This window comes from Filicampus tigris, chromosome 8, assembly GCF_054856515.1.
Source record: "Filicampus tigris isolate MCC_2025a chromosome 8, RoL_Ftig_1.0, whole genome shotgun sequence".
Taxonomy (NCBI): Eukaryota; Metazoa; Chordata; class Actinopteri; order Syngnathiformes; family Syngnathidae; genus Filicampus; species Filicampus tigris.
Window position 1 is genome coordinate 4,725,001 of NC_141224.1, and position 12,397 is coordinate 4,737,397.

At 42.1% G+C, this 12,397-nt stretch overlaps 1 protein-coding gene across 3 annotated transcripts in view; it reads right to left on the minus strand.

Annotated features, from left to right (window-relative positions):
• Window positions 1-12,397, minus strand: part of slc9a1a (solute carrier family 9 member A1a) — a 67,716-nt gene that overhangs the window by 38,377 nt on the left and 16,942 nt on the right. The gene's annotated exons all lie outside the window — the stretch shown is intronic.

Consider the following 12,397-nt stretch of genomic DNA (forward strand, 5'->3'; position numbering starts at 1 on the left):
CAGTTCTGGCCTTGGTCATTTCCACCCCTCGTCTAGGTCTTGACTTGGACTCAAACTGCCTCGGTCTTTTTGATGTGAGTTGACCCTTCAAAGTCTTGACTCAATCTTGACCTATTTTGGTCTTAGTCTTGACACAGGTACAACTCCTCAGTCTTGGTTTTGACTTGGTCTCAACCTGCTTTGGTTATAATCTTGGCCTCAACTTGGTCTCAACCAGTTCTGGCCTTGGTCATTTCCACCCCTCATCTAGGTCTTGACTTGGACTCAAACTGCCTCTGTCTTTGTTGTGAGTTGACCCTTCAAAGTCTTGACTCAATCTTGACCTATTTTGGTCTTAGTCTTGACACAGGTACAACTCCTCAGTCTTGGTTTTGACTTGGTCTCAAGCTGCTTTGGTTTTGGATTCGAGCCCTCAATGTGTGACCTAACATCAACTGGCACTCTCACAACTTGTGTTACTACCAACAGTTATTCTTGCAAAGTTGATTTGCAATCGTTTGTCAGCAATCACGATTTACGGCAGCCACATGATAACACTGCGCAGTAGCCTCCCCACAGGCATTTATTTTGTCCTTCCCAAATTGAGGCGCCGCCTGATTGAGCAGAAAAGCTGTAATTTCCATAATGATGAGATTTTCTCCCACTTGGCTCGATTGGTCATTCAAGCGTATGCGCCGCTGCCTCTTCGGCCAACATTGTTTACATTGGAGCATTGCTAATTATACTGTCGCGCCCCGTCACCGTCTTTAATCAGCCTCAGTTTTTCAGTCGTGCAGTATGTGTGAGTCCGTGTGATGAATCCGTTCCGGAGTTTGTTGCCAGCGTGGTGAAAACCAGGAGGGAACCTCTGTGATTACTGCTTCCATAACGGGAGGGACTTGTCGAAGAGGATGAAGCCACAAAACAGCCATTTTCAGCACGGCAAATGATAAAAATATCAGTTCTCACAAAACATGCAGGCTTCTATTTCGGGGGCCTGACGGGACCTCTTGGGGCACAGCTACAACTGGTTGGAAAGCTTGCTGCTGCACTTTGTAAGAAATTGCAAAATCAGCCTCGTTGTGAATACTACAGTCCACAACATGGGCAAAAGTATTGGGACACATTGCCATTTCAACTACACGACGTAAAAATACGATCATATGATGATCATCTGGGCCTAAACGTGGTCTTGGTCCAAACCCGGTCTCAACTTTTCTTGGTCTCGAATTGTCTAACCCAGGATTGGTCGTAGTGTTGACAAACGACTCAAATCCTTTGGGTTGATTTGTTCTTAACCCGTCTTTGTCTTGACTGTGTCTCAAACCATCATGGTCTTAGTCTCAACGTGCCTTCGTTTTTGTCCTCAATCGGTTTTGACTCCTTAGTCTTGGTCTCAACTTGTTCTCACCCCATACTGACCCAAGTCTTGATTGGTTCTCAACCTTCCCTGGTCTTACTCTGAACAGTCTCAACCCTTTAAAGTCTTGGTCTTGACTGGATCCATCCTTTTTTAAAGTTTTGGTTATAGCCTTAATCCAGTCTGAGGTTTTTCCATACAACTTTGCTCTTCCTTAATTAACAACCACTGCTCTCCAAACTGTTTCGCCTGCAGTCAGCGCCAGGCTTCTCTCATCTGTTTTAATGTCCGAATTGTGCATACCGGCGTGTTCCTCCAAGTATGTGTGTTTGCCAACACCGCCCTCCAGCCTCACAGAGAATGTCAAGAGAACGCATGGATAGCGTGAGTCAGCGCTGTGGACGCTGATAGAACAGGACAGTTATTTTTTTCCCCAGCATCGGGGACATACACAAGCGCTGGATTTTAAATATTGCATTAGAGCGGTGGAGACCACTTTCCCCTCCCCCTCTTGTAACACCCCTGGGGCTCTGTGGAGCTCTGCAGAGCTCTCATCCGACCCCCTCGTCGAAGAGCCTCAGTTGAACCACAAACTTGATCGTATATTCTACTTTCCCATGAAAGTTGTTGGTGTGAATGTAACACATTAGGTTGGCATTGAAGTAGTGGCTGACCACATACTTGCTTCCTGAACAAATCCCAAAACCACAAATGGCTCTCTGGAGAGGAGTAGGGGATTAAGTCTTGAAGATTTCAGGGTCTGGATATGGCAGACTGGGTTTACATGAAATGGACACAATTCTTATAAGTCACAATCATCATTAGATTTCCGGTGGATTGGACTTTTCAAAAGTACTTGAAGGAAAATACATGATCTTGTTATTTAAAAATCGACGTTTTTATTTATGAGGGCCCGAGAACCAGGCAGTGTGGAGAATCTCTGGCAATCACTGTTAAACATTTTTCCCAAGGATAAATCTCAATTTGGGGGGGGGCCCAACATACCTGAAAACAACTATTTGATCTATCTGTTCTATTCTATTCGATCATAAGATGCTCAAAAAAAGTCTCATGTCTGAAATTTAATTGGTCAACCACTTTGGACAAATTACAGAGCTTGTATTTTGTCCAACTCGAACTAGGGATTTCATCCAAATAAGTTCCAATTGGCAGCAAGTATCCAACACAAGTTCTGTACCAATGTCATCTCATGCGGCCGCTCTTATGATTATCATTATTAAGCAACAAGAGAAAACGTCACAAATCAAGGACGAGATCTTCATTGGTACACCTTCCTGTGGGGACTGCTGGCCATCTATCACGCTGCTTTCAGAGGCCTTCTTCGAAAAGTAAACAGTTTAGGTCAGACCTCGGCCGGAGACCTGGGACCTTTATGGCCTCCAAACAATGCCAAATGGAGCTTGACCGCCATCCCCGCCTCCTGCCTCAGAGACCTCCCACCTACACACAGGTCATGCGCTCGCTATCTTCTGTCTTTTTTCAAAGGGCAAACTTTTGTCCTGTTTGGGGCCATTTCTGTGTGGAGGTGCTACATTTCTCAACAAATATGTTGAACAAATGCATGTTTTACTGTATACTGTACATTGTAATCATCATGGCTTCGATATTTGGAGGCTTTTTATAGAACATTTCTCTTTGGCCTGAAGTGAATTGATAGTGCCTTCAGGAATATTTATAAAGATTCAGACCCCAAAACCTGTTTCACTTAGCAACATGAAATTTGGTGGGCACCTCGAACATGAATAACCCCACCAAAAAGTCTCAACAAGCCGTGCCTGAAAACACAAAGAAAGTCTTCCAGTTTGCTTTAAAGTAGATATTTTAGGGATATTTTAGGTAATTTTCAGTCGTCAATCAAAATTAAACCTTTAGAGATTTTGTCCGATTGATACCAAATTTGAAGTACCGAAACAAGGGCGGATGAGACACTAAATTGCAAACCATCTGAGTTTCTGTCTTTGCATGTGGACGGAAAGGAAGAAAACTGATTTTTAAATTCTAATCCCTCCATTCCAAAATTCTGCCCCCAAAGCCAGTTCCAAAAACAGACAAGTCTAAAAAGTACCAGTAGGCAACTCACAACGCGTTTACAGATTAGCCCAAGATTAGCGTTGTGATATCACCGATAACACGTTATCTGTGGCCCAAAAATCAGTTTGCCCCGTTGTTATTCTTAACCACTACTTTTATCAGCTCAACTCTCTACATGGTCTCCAGGGACCGAATGTTAACAATGAAGACGCTATAAACAGGAAACGGAGGGCCTGCTGAAGACGGCCCTGTTTTGAGTGAGTGACACAAACCAGAACACACTCACACACACACCAGGCTTTATTTACCTACTTGCCGCCTTAATCCTCCACTTGTTGACAATGTGAGTGGAATTTTACTGCTCATTTTACAGTGAGCGCCCTGAGATGACCGCCACAAGTAAATGCCTCGAAAAGCAAAGTAGTATCCTCGGAGCTTAAGCCAGCTGGCAACATGTAACTCATAGTTTTATGATGGCAAAGGCTCAACGTCTGGAACAGGATTATACCAGACCGACATTAGAAACTTTATTGCCAAATTTTAATGTTTTGTTTCGTTTTACTTTTGCTACATATGACGGTTACTTGTGTAACTTTTTAAGGTGTTACTTGACAATCAAAAATGTTGCCAACATTACCTGATTTAATAAACTAGTATTTGGAGACCATAGAACTCTACTTAATTTATGGCGTTACATGACAATTAACTGCAGTGTAGTTAGTTGTAACGTTTACCTGTTGTAATTAACAAGTAATTAACATGTAATTAAGTTTTATGATGTCAAACCCCTAGACCTATGGAACAAGCGATTTATATTTGAATATTTCCATGATTCGTTTGGGTAAAAATTAATAACCGAAAAAATATGAATAAATAAATGTGCAGCCTCCCGTGATGAATTCCACGATAACAAAATTTTGTGATGACACAATAAAAAAGAGGAATTTTATGTGGAAATTGAATTTGACGCAGAGTTCAACTCTTGCTTCACTTCCTTAAATGTAAGATTGCAAGACTCCTTTTTTTGAATAACCCGATGCTCATATATAGATTAAATCTGCTGGTAAATGAGTAGAAAGTACTGAAAGTACTAAATTGGATTGAGAAAAGTTGACCTAAAACCGGCGTAGATAACAACATCGAGTGGCCGAGCGATGAGGTCACGACTCTGGAAAGTTACCTCATCAAACGGGCTTTCTCTGCCTCTTCAGTCTCTTGGACAAATAACACACACCCACGCGCTGAGGCCGACAACTGTGTCAGCAGGATCCGCCGTCAGGCAGAACACAAGAGAGGCCAGGAAAGCTGCTGAGGGCTTGAAGGAAGCGACAATGCTGGGACACGGGGTTCGAAGTTCAACACCTGATGCTCACGTCAATTGTTCTGCTAAAGCTAGGACTTTTTTTCATCTTTTATCAGAAGTTGTCCAGCAAATATTCGACCTATGGAGGTAGTATCGGAGAGTGAAAGAATCAGGAGGTGTGAAGTTGAACACCTGATACTCACTAACCCCACCAATCGGCGCCATTCGCAGCTTTTACACTGGCTGTTCAAGCCAGGGTTTTTCTACCCTCTCAGCTTACTAATTACCCATACTTATCCAAGAGGAAACTGCGGGCTGCACAAAAACAGACAGCTGCTGTAAAGTAAGGTATCTCGAGCAGAAAATTCAACAATGTAGAAGGACGAAGGTCTCCCGTGTTTACTTGTCATCTTACTGATGACCCATACTTATCTGAGTGGAGACTGCGGGAAGCAAGAAAACGGAGCCCTGCAGCAAATTGGAGTCGAATGATGTTACTTCCAGAACTCAGGCGCAGCTAAGCTAACATTAGCATGTATGTTTATTTTGGTCATGTCTCCCCATGTATCCTCAGTGAAAGTTTGGTCGGACTCGCCGACGGACGGCTGTTTAAATTTAGAGGCGGGCCGGCCTATGGACGGGTACTATCCCCCCCCCCCCCCCCCCCCGGAAAAAAAGGTGAATGACGGACAACGGAAGGATACCTACACTGCGAATAACGGACACTCAATTTGTAGTGAAATGCCCAGCTCTGCATATATTATCTGTTTTTATCTATTTTATCTCGAATACTCCCAACTGAGCAGATGTGTCACAAAAGAAAAGCTATGTATAGGAAGCTATCATAGTGTCCTATATATCATATCATTACGTATCATTTTGAAGCCACACATTTATCTTTGAGCTCCATGCCAGTGTGGTTGCGCGGCTTCATTTCCACCCACTCACCCATTCACTGAGTGCGTGTGGCCTTTTTGATGATTTATGTTCATGTACGCAATTGGGAATAGTTCTAACGAGACAATCCTTGGATTCCGTATGAACTCCCTCAGAGTGTTCTTTTTTTGATGAAATGTGTAAATTAGTTTATGCTGCTTCAATATGCAAGGACTTATTTTCTGAGGGGAGTCTGTCTCGTCCTTGAAGATTTCAATAAACCAGAGTCGAGGCTAAGACCAAGGTGGGATTGGGTTTGAGGCCAAGATTTTGACGTGTTGAACAACTAAGAACAACATTAAGGGAAGTTGACACTCGGTCAAGACCAAGACTTTGCAGGCATGAGACCAAGTCAAGACTAAGACCAAGTCAGGAATTGTAAAATTGGCCAGGGCGATCACAGATCACAGTAGGCACTTGGAGATCGCCTTTCACCCCAATCATTGTCCATGTGTGACACTCCCCACCCCCCACCCGATTATAATAATGCGTTCCATGAATTGATTTCTACAATGATTCAGAGAGTTCAAAATCTGACGACATCTATCACACACATGCCCGGAGCGTAAAATCTGTCTGCTTGCTCCTCCATCAAATTCATCAAAATCGAGTTACACCACCCGTGCCACAACTTATGCTTGCTTTCAGCAGCCACCAATTTGTAAGGTGCACCAGGGGTTTGTAAAAAAAAAAAAAAAAAAAGCCAAATTCCCAAACACGTTAAAGGAGGCTTGCACCTGCACAAAAATGCAGATGTGACAGTTTTTACGACCGAGTTGAGACTAAGAATAAGGCAGTTTGGAACAAAGTCGAGGACTTGAAAAGGTTAAGACCAAGTCCAGACCAAAACTTTGACACGTTAACACAGAGTCAAGACTAAGTCCGTGACTTTCAAGATTTGAGGCTGAGTGAAGAAGTGTTGCGATCAAAGTAAAACTGAGACCCAGAAAAGTTGAGACCAAACTGAGACCAAGACATTGAGAAGTTGTGACCAAGTCAAGACAACGACAAATGCAGGTAAAAAATGCAGGGTTTTTTTTTCCTGGATTGTTTTCATGTATAAACACCAGTGGAAATGTCACATCTCACTGAGCCTCTGTAGAATTAGCGAGTAACCTCATGAGTAGGCTCTTTGTCCCTTGGGCCCACTCTTCCTTCTCGGATGACGTAGAGAAACTCAACAAGGCTTGCCTTTTTTCCCCCATCTTCAAGAGACCAACAATTGTTGTTCCCTCTTGTGTTGAGTAGAGACTGAGGTCAGAGATGCATTCAGACGAGGCCTTGTTGTGACTGCGGACGTAACTTTGCTCTTCGCCTTTGACTTACTTTCGCGTGTTTTTTTTTATATCTTTTACGCAACAGACCCCGGAGGTTACTGCCTGTTAATCATCAGCACTCCCCCGCTGAGGCTGACGCAGCTAATTCTCCTGCCTTTCAGAAGGGATCTCTTCCAAAAAAATACAAAATTTTAACCTTTAGTCAAAATGCTTGTTTACCAAGTGGACTTTGTGCAGGGATGCGGAAATCCAGCAGCGGACTTCTCTCAGAGAATTGTTTGTCTGCTGTGGTTGCCAACATGTCTGATTGGCATAGAACAGACAATGTTGCGGACTAGAAGTAATTGTTGCTCAAAGTGGGACTGAATCAAGACTGAAACTTTGAAGGTAAAACAGGGCTCTTAATTCCTGTTCCTCGAGATCCGCTATTCTGCCTGTTTTTCATCTCTCCCTGCTGCAATACCAGATTCAAATGATCAGATAATCATCAAGGTCTGCAGAAGCTTGATGACGATCATGATGCAGGACGAGATGGCAAACTTTCAGGAAAGCGGCGCTTGAGGAACAGGACTGAAGACCTCTGGTTCAGACAGTCAAGACTACAACCAAGGTAGGTTGAGGCCGACCCAAGACCAAAACTTTGAAGAGTTGAGCCAGAGTCAAGACAAAGACGAGAGGTTGAGCCTGAATGAAGATCCAGTCCACGGCAGGTTGACACTGAGTCAAAACCAATACTTTGAATGGTTGAGACCTAGTCAAGACTAAGAACAGGGCAGGATGAGACCAAGTCAAGAACAAGACTGAGGGGTTCAAACCTAGACTAAGACCAAGAAGGTTTGGCGCTGAGTCAAGACCAAGACTTTGAAGGGTTGAGACCAAGTCAAGACTAAGAACAGGTTGAGTCTCATATGCTTATGCTTTAATAAATTTACAAACTACCCATCTTGGAAAAAAGAACCCTCAAGAAATCGTCCTTGTTGAAGTAAAAGCGACTGTACTTCAACAACTAATTGTCCTTGAGGGCCTCCCGTACTAGGTGACCCGGTGTCCCACAAAGGCGTCACCAGCAGTTGTGCCTCCTTGAATTTATTATAAGCATTGAGCGTGGGAGCAGCCTGAGGTTACCTTTTGCTGGAGCCAGACTGACAATCAGTTTCACCCCTCAAAGCCCGCGCTGTGGGTCCCTCTTGTCCACGCACCCCTCTGCTGCCCTCGGGGAAGCTTGGACACACACTGCTAATTAGGAGACTTCCTGTGAGCCTTGCATCAAAGTGCAGAGCAACTCAGGCCCAGGACCAAGTTGGGATGAACCTCGAAATCTTTAAGGCCAGTGAAGGCCAGAACGATGTGATTTTCATTAAAGGTTCCATTTTTGGCGGTAGCATCACAATCTCCTTTTACACTGCCTGTAATAAATTAGGATCGATTTGGTATGCATGTTACCATTTTCATGACAGAGGATTCAAAAATATCCAACAAGGAACTTTTCCACTTTTCAGTAACCTCTTGTTAAGGTACCGGTCATGTAAAAGCAGCCTTAACTCATACTAAACAAGACTCCAAACCAAAAGTGGTTTCCTGTGGTTAAATAGCTCACGGGTGTTTTGAACTGAATGAAAATCTTGCCTAAGACTTCACGGTCCAGTCGAGGTGTTGATCAGGGCTAAGTGGCCTTGTGACAAGTTCCCTCAGGTATGAAAGTCTGGCATTCCTTTGTGAGTGTCCCTAAAACAGGAGATGCACACTTGAACCTGCAACCTGTGACGACACGTCTTTTTGTACAGCGCCGGCGGTCGGCGGAGGAACAACACGTCCATGTCATCGCCTGGCTTGTCCCAAAACACGAGACTAAGTGGACGTCGCTTTGCCTGTCTGCAAACGTCTCGTATTGTCTCGTCGCGCGTGTTGAAGCACTCACTAGCCCCTATCGCGCTGCCTGTAAAAATTGTGGAAATTGTTCATCTTTTGAATTAAAATTAGAAACTCCTTTTGCACTGCCTATAAACAGAAATCATTTTTCCAACTTTGTCCAGCATAAATTGTACCAACACGGAATTTGGGGAACAAATTCCAGAAAATTCCAGAAATTTTGCCGTAAAAGCCTTTTTGTGATCTTTTTACCAACTTGCTGTCCTACATGAAAGGTATGGCATGAGGGAGGAAGTATATCTGGCCATTAATCACCTCCTGGAGGTAGTATCAAAGGCCAGTGAGTGAAAAAGATATCACATCTTTCGTCCTGGTGTGTTGAAAGTAGCCGTCTGAAAACTATTTTATACACCACAACCGTGTCAAAATGTACACACGTGTGGCAAACTCCATCTTTGTTGAGCTCTGAGTAAAACCCAAAAGGTTTTCACAAAACCTGTGACTTAATAGTTTTAATGTAAACATACCCCTAGGCTCAGTGTGAAAGGTTTCTCTCCAGCTCATTAGAGTGTACAGGCGTAATACATCACCGGGCGTCCCGTACCCATATGGAAACCATTCACCTAGTCTCCACGTGCGCTAACTAATTGTTAATGTACATCGATTCATGTGGAAATGAGCCGCGATTAGACGGAAGCAGGCGGAACTTAGCATAGAAGTCAAAAAACAAGTCAGTTCGGTAGTCTTCAAGATGCCTGTATAAGTCATGAATTTTTCCATTTATTTCCATGTGGCAGTTGGTTATAAACAGCACTAAGACAGATTGGATTTTTTTGCCTTCGGAGGTATAGTATCATAGAGGGCATTTGTAATTTTGTATTCCACATCCGGCAGGGGTGTAAAGTTCATGAATTAAGACTTTAAGACTGCCAATTTACACCTATCTTTAAAACTCATTGTTCTGTGTGATTGATATTAAGACGGAATGTCGGTACAAAGTCGACCCCGCAATTTTCCATCTTGTCCAATTGATTCCAAGCTTGCAGGTTTACAACAATAATGACACTTTTCCTCTCTGCCATTTCCGGATACCCTTCTGTGGCGCCATTCAAAAAAAGTCGACCTGGCAATTTTCCGACATTGGTAGTAGTACCAGATGGCCTTTTTACACTGCATGGAAAAATCCAAGCTTCTCACAATTTTTTTCAGGTCGCTGTCCTGTTTAAACTGCACAGAAACCGGGAGACAAAGTTGAGTCAGGAAATTTCCAACTTTGGCGGTAGAAGGATGTATTCCGCATATTGGTAGAAGTAATGGGAAATTTAAAATCCGAATAAAAATGTTCCATGGTTATGCTCTGGCCTTCGGAGGTTGTATCAGAAGCCCCCTTTTACATTTCAGTTGTACCACTCTTCCACTGGAACAACACTTTTCTTTTCGAGCCAGGAATTTCTCCCATTTCCTCATCGTTGTCCAGTAATATTGATCTTTCGTGCTCGGAAACGGCCAACGTGACGCATTCCGGACATTCTCATTGTGCTGCCCGGATTCCGGGCATATTATGACCGTCTTCCTCCGCAAAACAATAAAAGTGAGTGAGTGGCGATACGTCTTGTTGGGGATTAATGTACCATACTTGTTTTTCTTCTCGAGCAAGACATTAACGCAGGACAAAAGGCGTCGTAACTTGCTGGAGACTTATTTGAATGGGGTTCGAAGGTCAGCTGGGAGGCTAAAATAAACTTAAGAAGAAGAAATATATTCTTCTGTATTCTAGACCATGATCTTTGACAACTATTAGCGCCACGTGTCAACACGGCCTCAAACCGGCACCAGGAAGCATTTGCCACCTGCTCACCCCGCCGCTACCCGCTAAGAACTGCGCAACTCATCCAAGACGCAGCTCGGCAGGAAGCGTGATTTCCTAGGGTTGGGAGCGAGGCCCAGGGGGGTCACAGGTCAACAGAGGGCCAGATCAAGCGGAGCACATTTTTCCCGACCCCCAAATGAGGCATGACTGCACCCTCAACCAAACAGGAAGTTCTATTCTGAGACATGTCATTTGTCAAAAGCGCACACCGCCGTTGACCTGCTTGCATTCCATCATAGCGTCTTCTTTTTGGGTGTGTTTTATGTTTGGTTTTTATTTATGTTCACCACTTTGTTTCAGCTGCAGCTGTTTAAGTGCTTTTTAAATAAAATTGAGTTCTTCACTGAATCCATTGGTGCCGTACACACAGTACTCAGTATAACACAGTTGATGTTGTATGGCATGTAAAATTTAATTAAAACTGTTTTTAAAAACCTACATTTCAATTTCATTTTAATTCTAAAATATTGTATTATTTTGTTGTCTATAGGGTAACGTATTCATTATTATTTTTGTTTTGTTATAATCATTTTGAAATATTTTCTATATTTTTCAGTTTGACACCTAAATTCAATTCACTTTTGCATTTAGGTTTAGGTTTTGAATATATCTGTTTTTAGTTATTCAAAAATGTACATTTAAAATTTTATCAATAATTAATATCACAAAGAAATATAAAAAAAGGTAAATGTCTAATTTCTTTTTTATGTAATTTAAAAATAGACATTCAAAGAGCATATATTTTTATTAATTATACATTACATTACTGTTACTGGATACATTTTTTAGTTTTTATATTTCATAATCTAATTTAGATTTAGCCTACTTATTTTAAAATGGTTTTATTTTAAAATCTAAATCATAACTTTTTATTATAATTGATGATTTGCTGTGTTTAATGTGTTTTATTTAATTAAAAATGTTGTTCTAAATATCAATTAAATTTGTATTAGCTTTAGAAGGTTTTAATTTTTTTTCATTTTCAATAAATTGAAAATCCTGTCAAAATAATGATTTTAATATTGAACTTAATCTTTTATTTATTTCATTACAAAATATATTTTTATATGAATAGATTTGAAATTACGTCATAATTTGTTAATTTCTCAATCGATTTACATGAGTTTGACATTTTTTTTGTTAATGCCAAAGCGTGTGCTATCATTTGAAGAAAACAAAGTGAAAAAAAAACCCTAACCTGTTTCCTGTCACATCCTTCTTTTATCACTTTTCTTGCCATCCACGCACATGAAATGAGCTCCCGACTTTTCACCTACTAGCTTAGCATCGCTCTAGGCACGCAGCTCAAAAGGGGTGCGTCACATCTAACTACAGTATGTTCATATCTATGTGTACCAGTGGTGGCAAAAGTGGGACAATAAGTCCAAAAGAGAAAATGTAACTCATTGCGACAGCATGGCTATCTGATGCGGCCATTTTGCTGCATGATAGCTGTGCAAAAGTTAAAGGCCAGATTTTATACATGAACAAAACAATTGTGTGTGGCACATGTTAACATGGTTCTGTTTTGGAGCCTGTTTATTTTTCTGGGTAAAATACTTCCCAGTGTGTGTGTGTTGCCCTGTGCCTCCTCACCGGTCTGCTTGTTGTGAGTGATGAACTTGGGAATGAAAAACAGGTGTGGATCGCTGCTTTATCTCTTCCTCCCACCAACCCTACGTCCATTTCTTTTACCTCACTGTTCTAGCTGAGGAAGGGAGGATGAACCAAGAAAAACAAAATGGAGGATG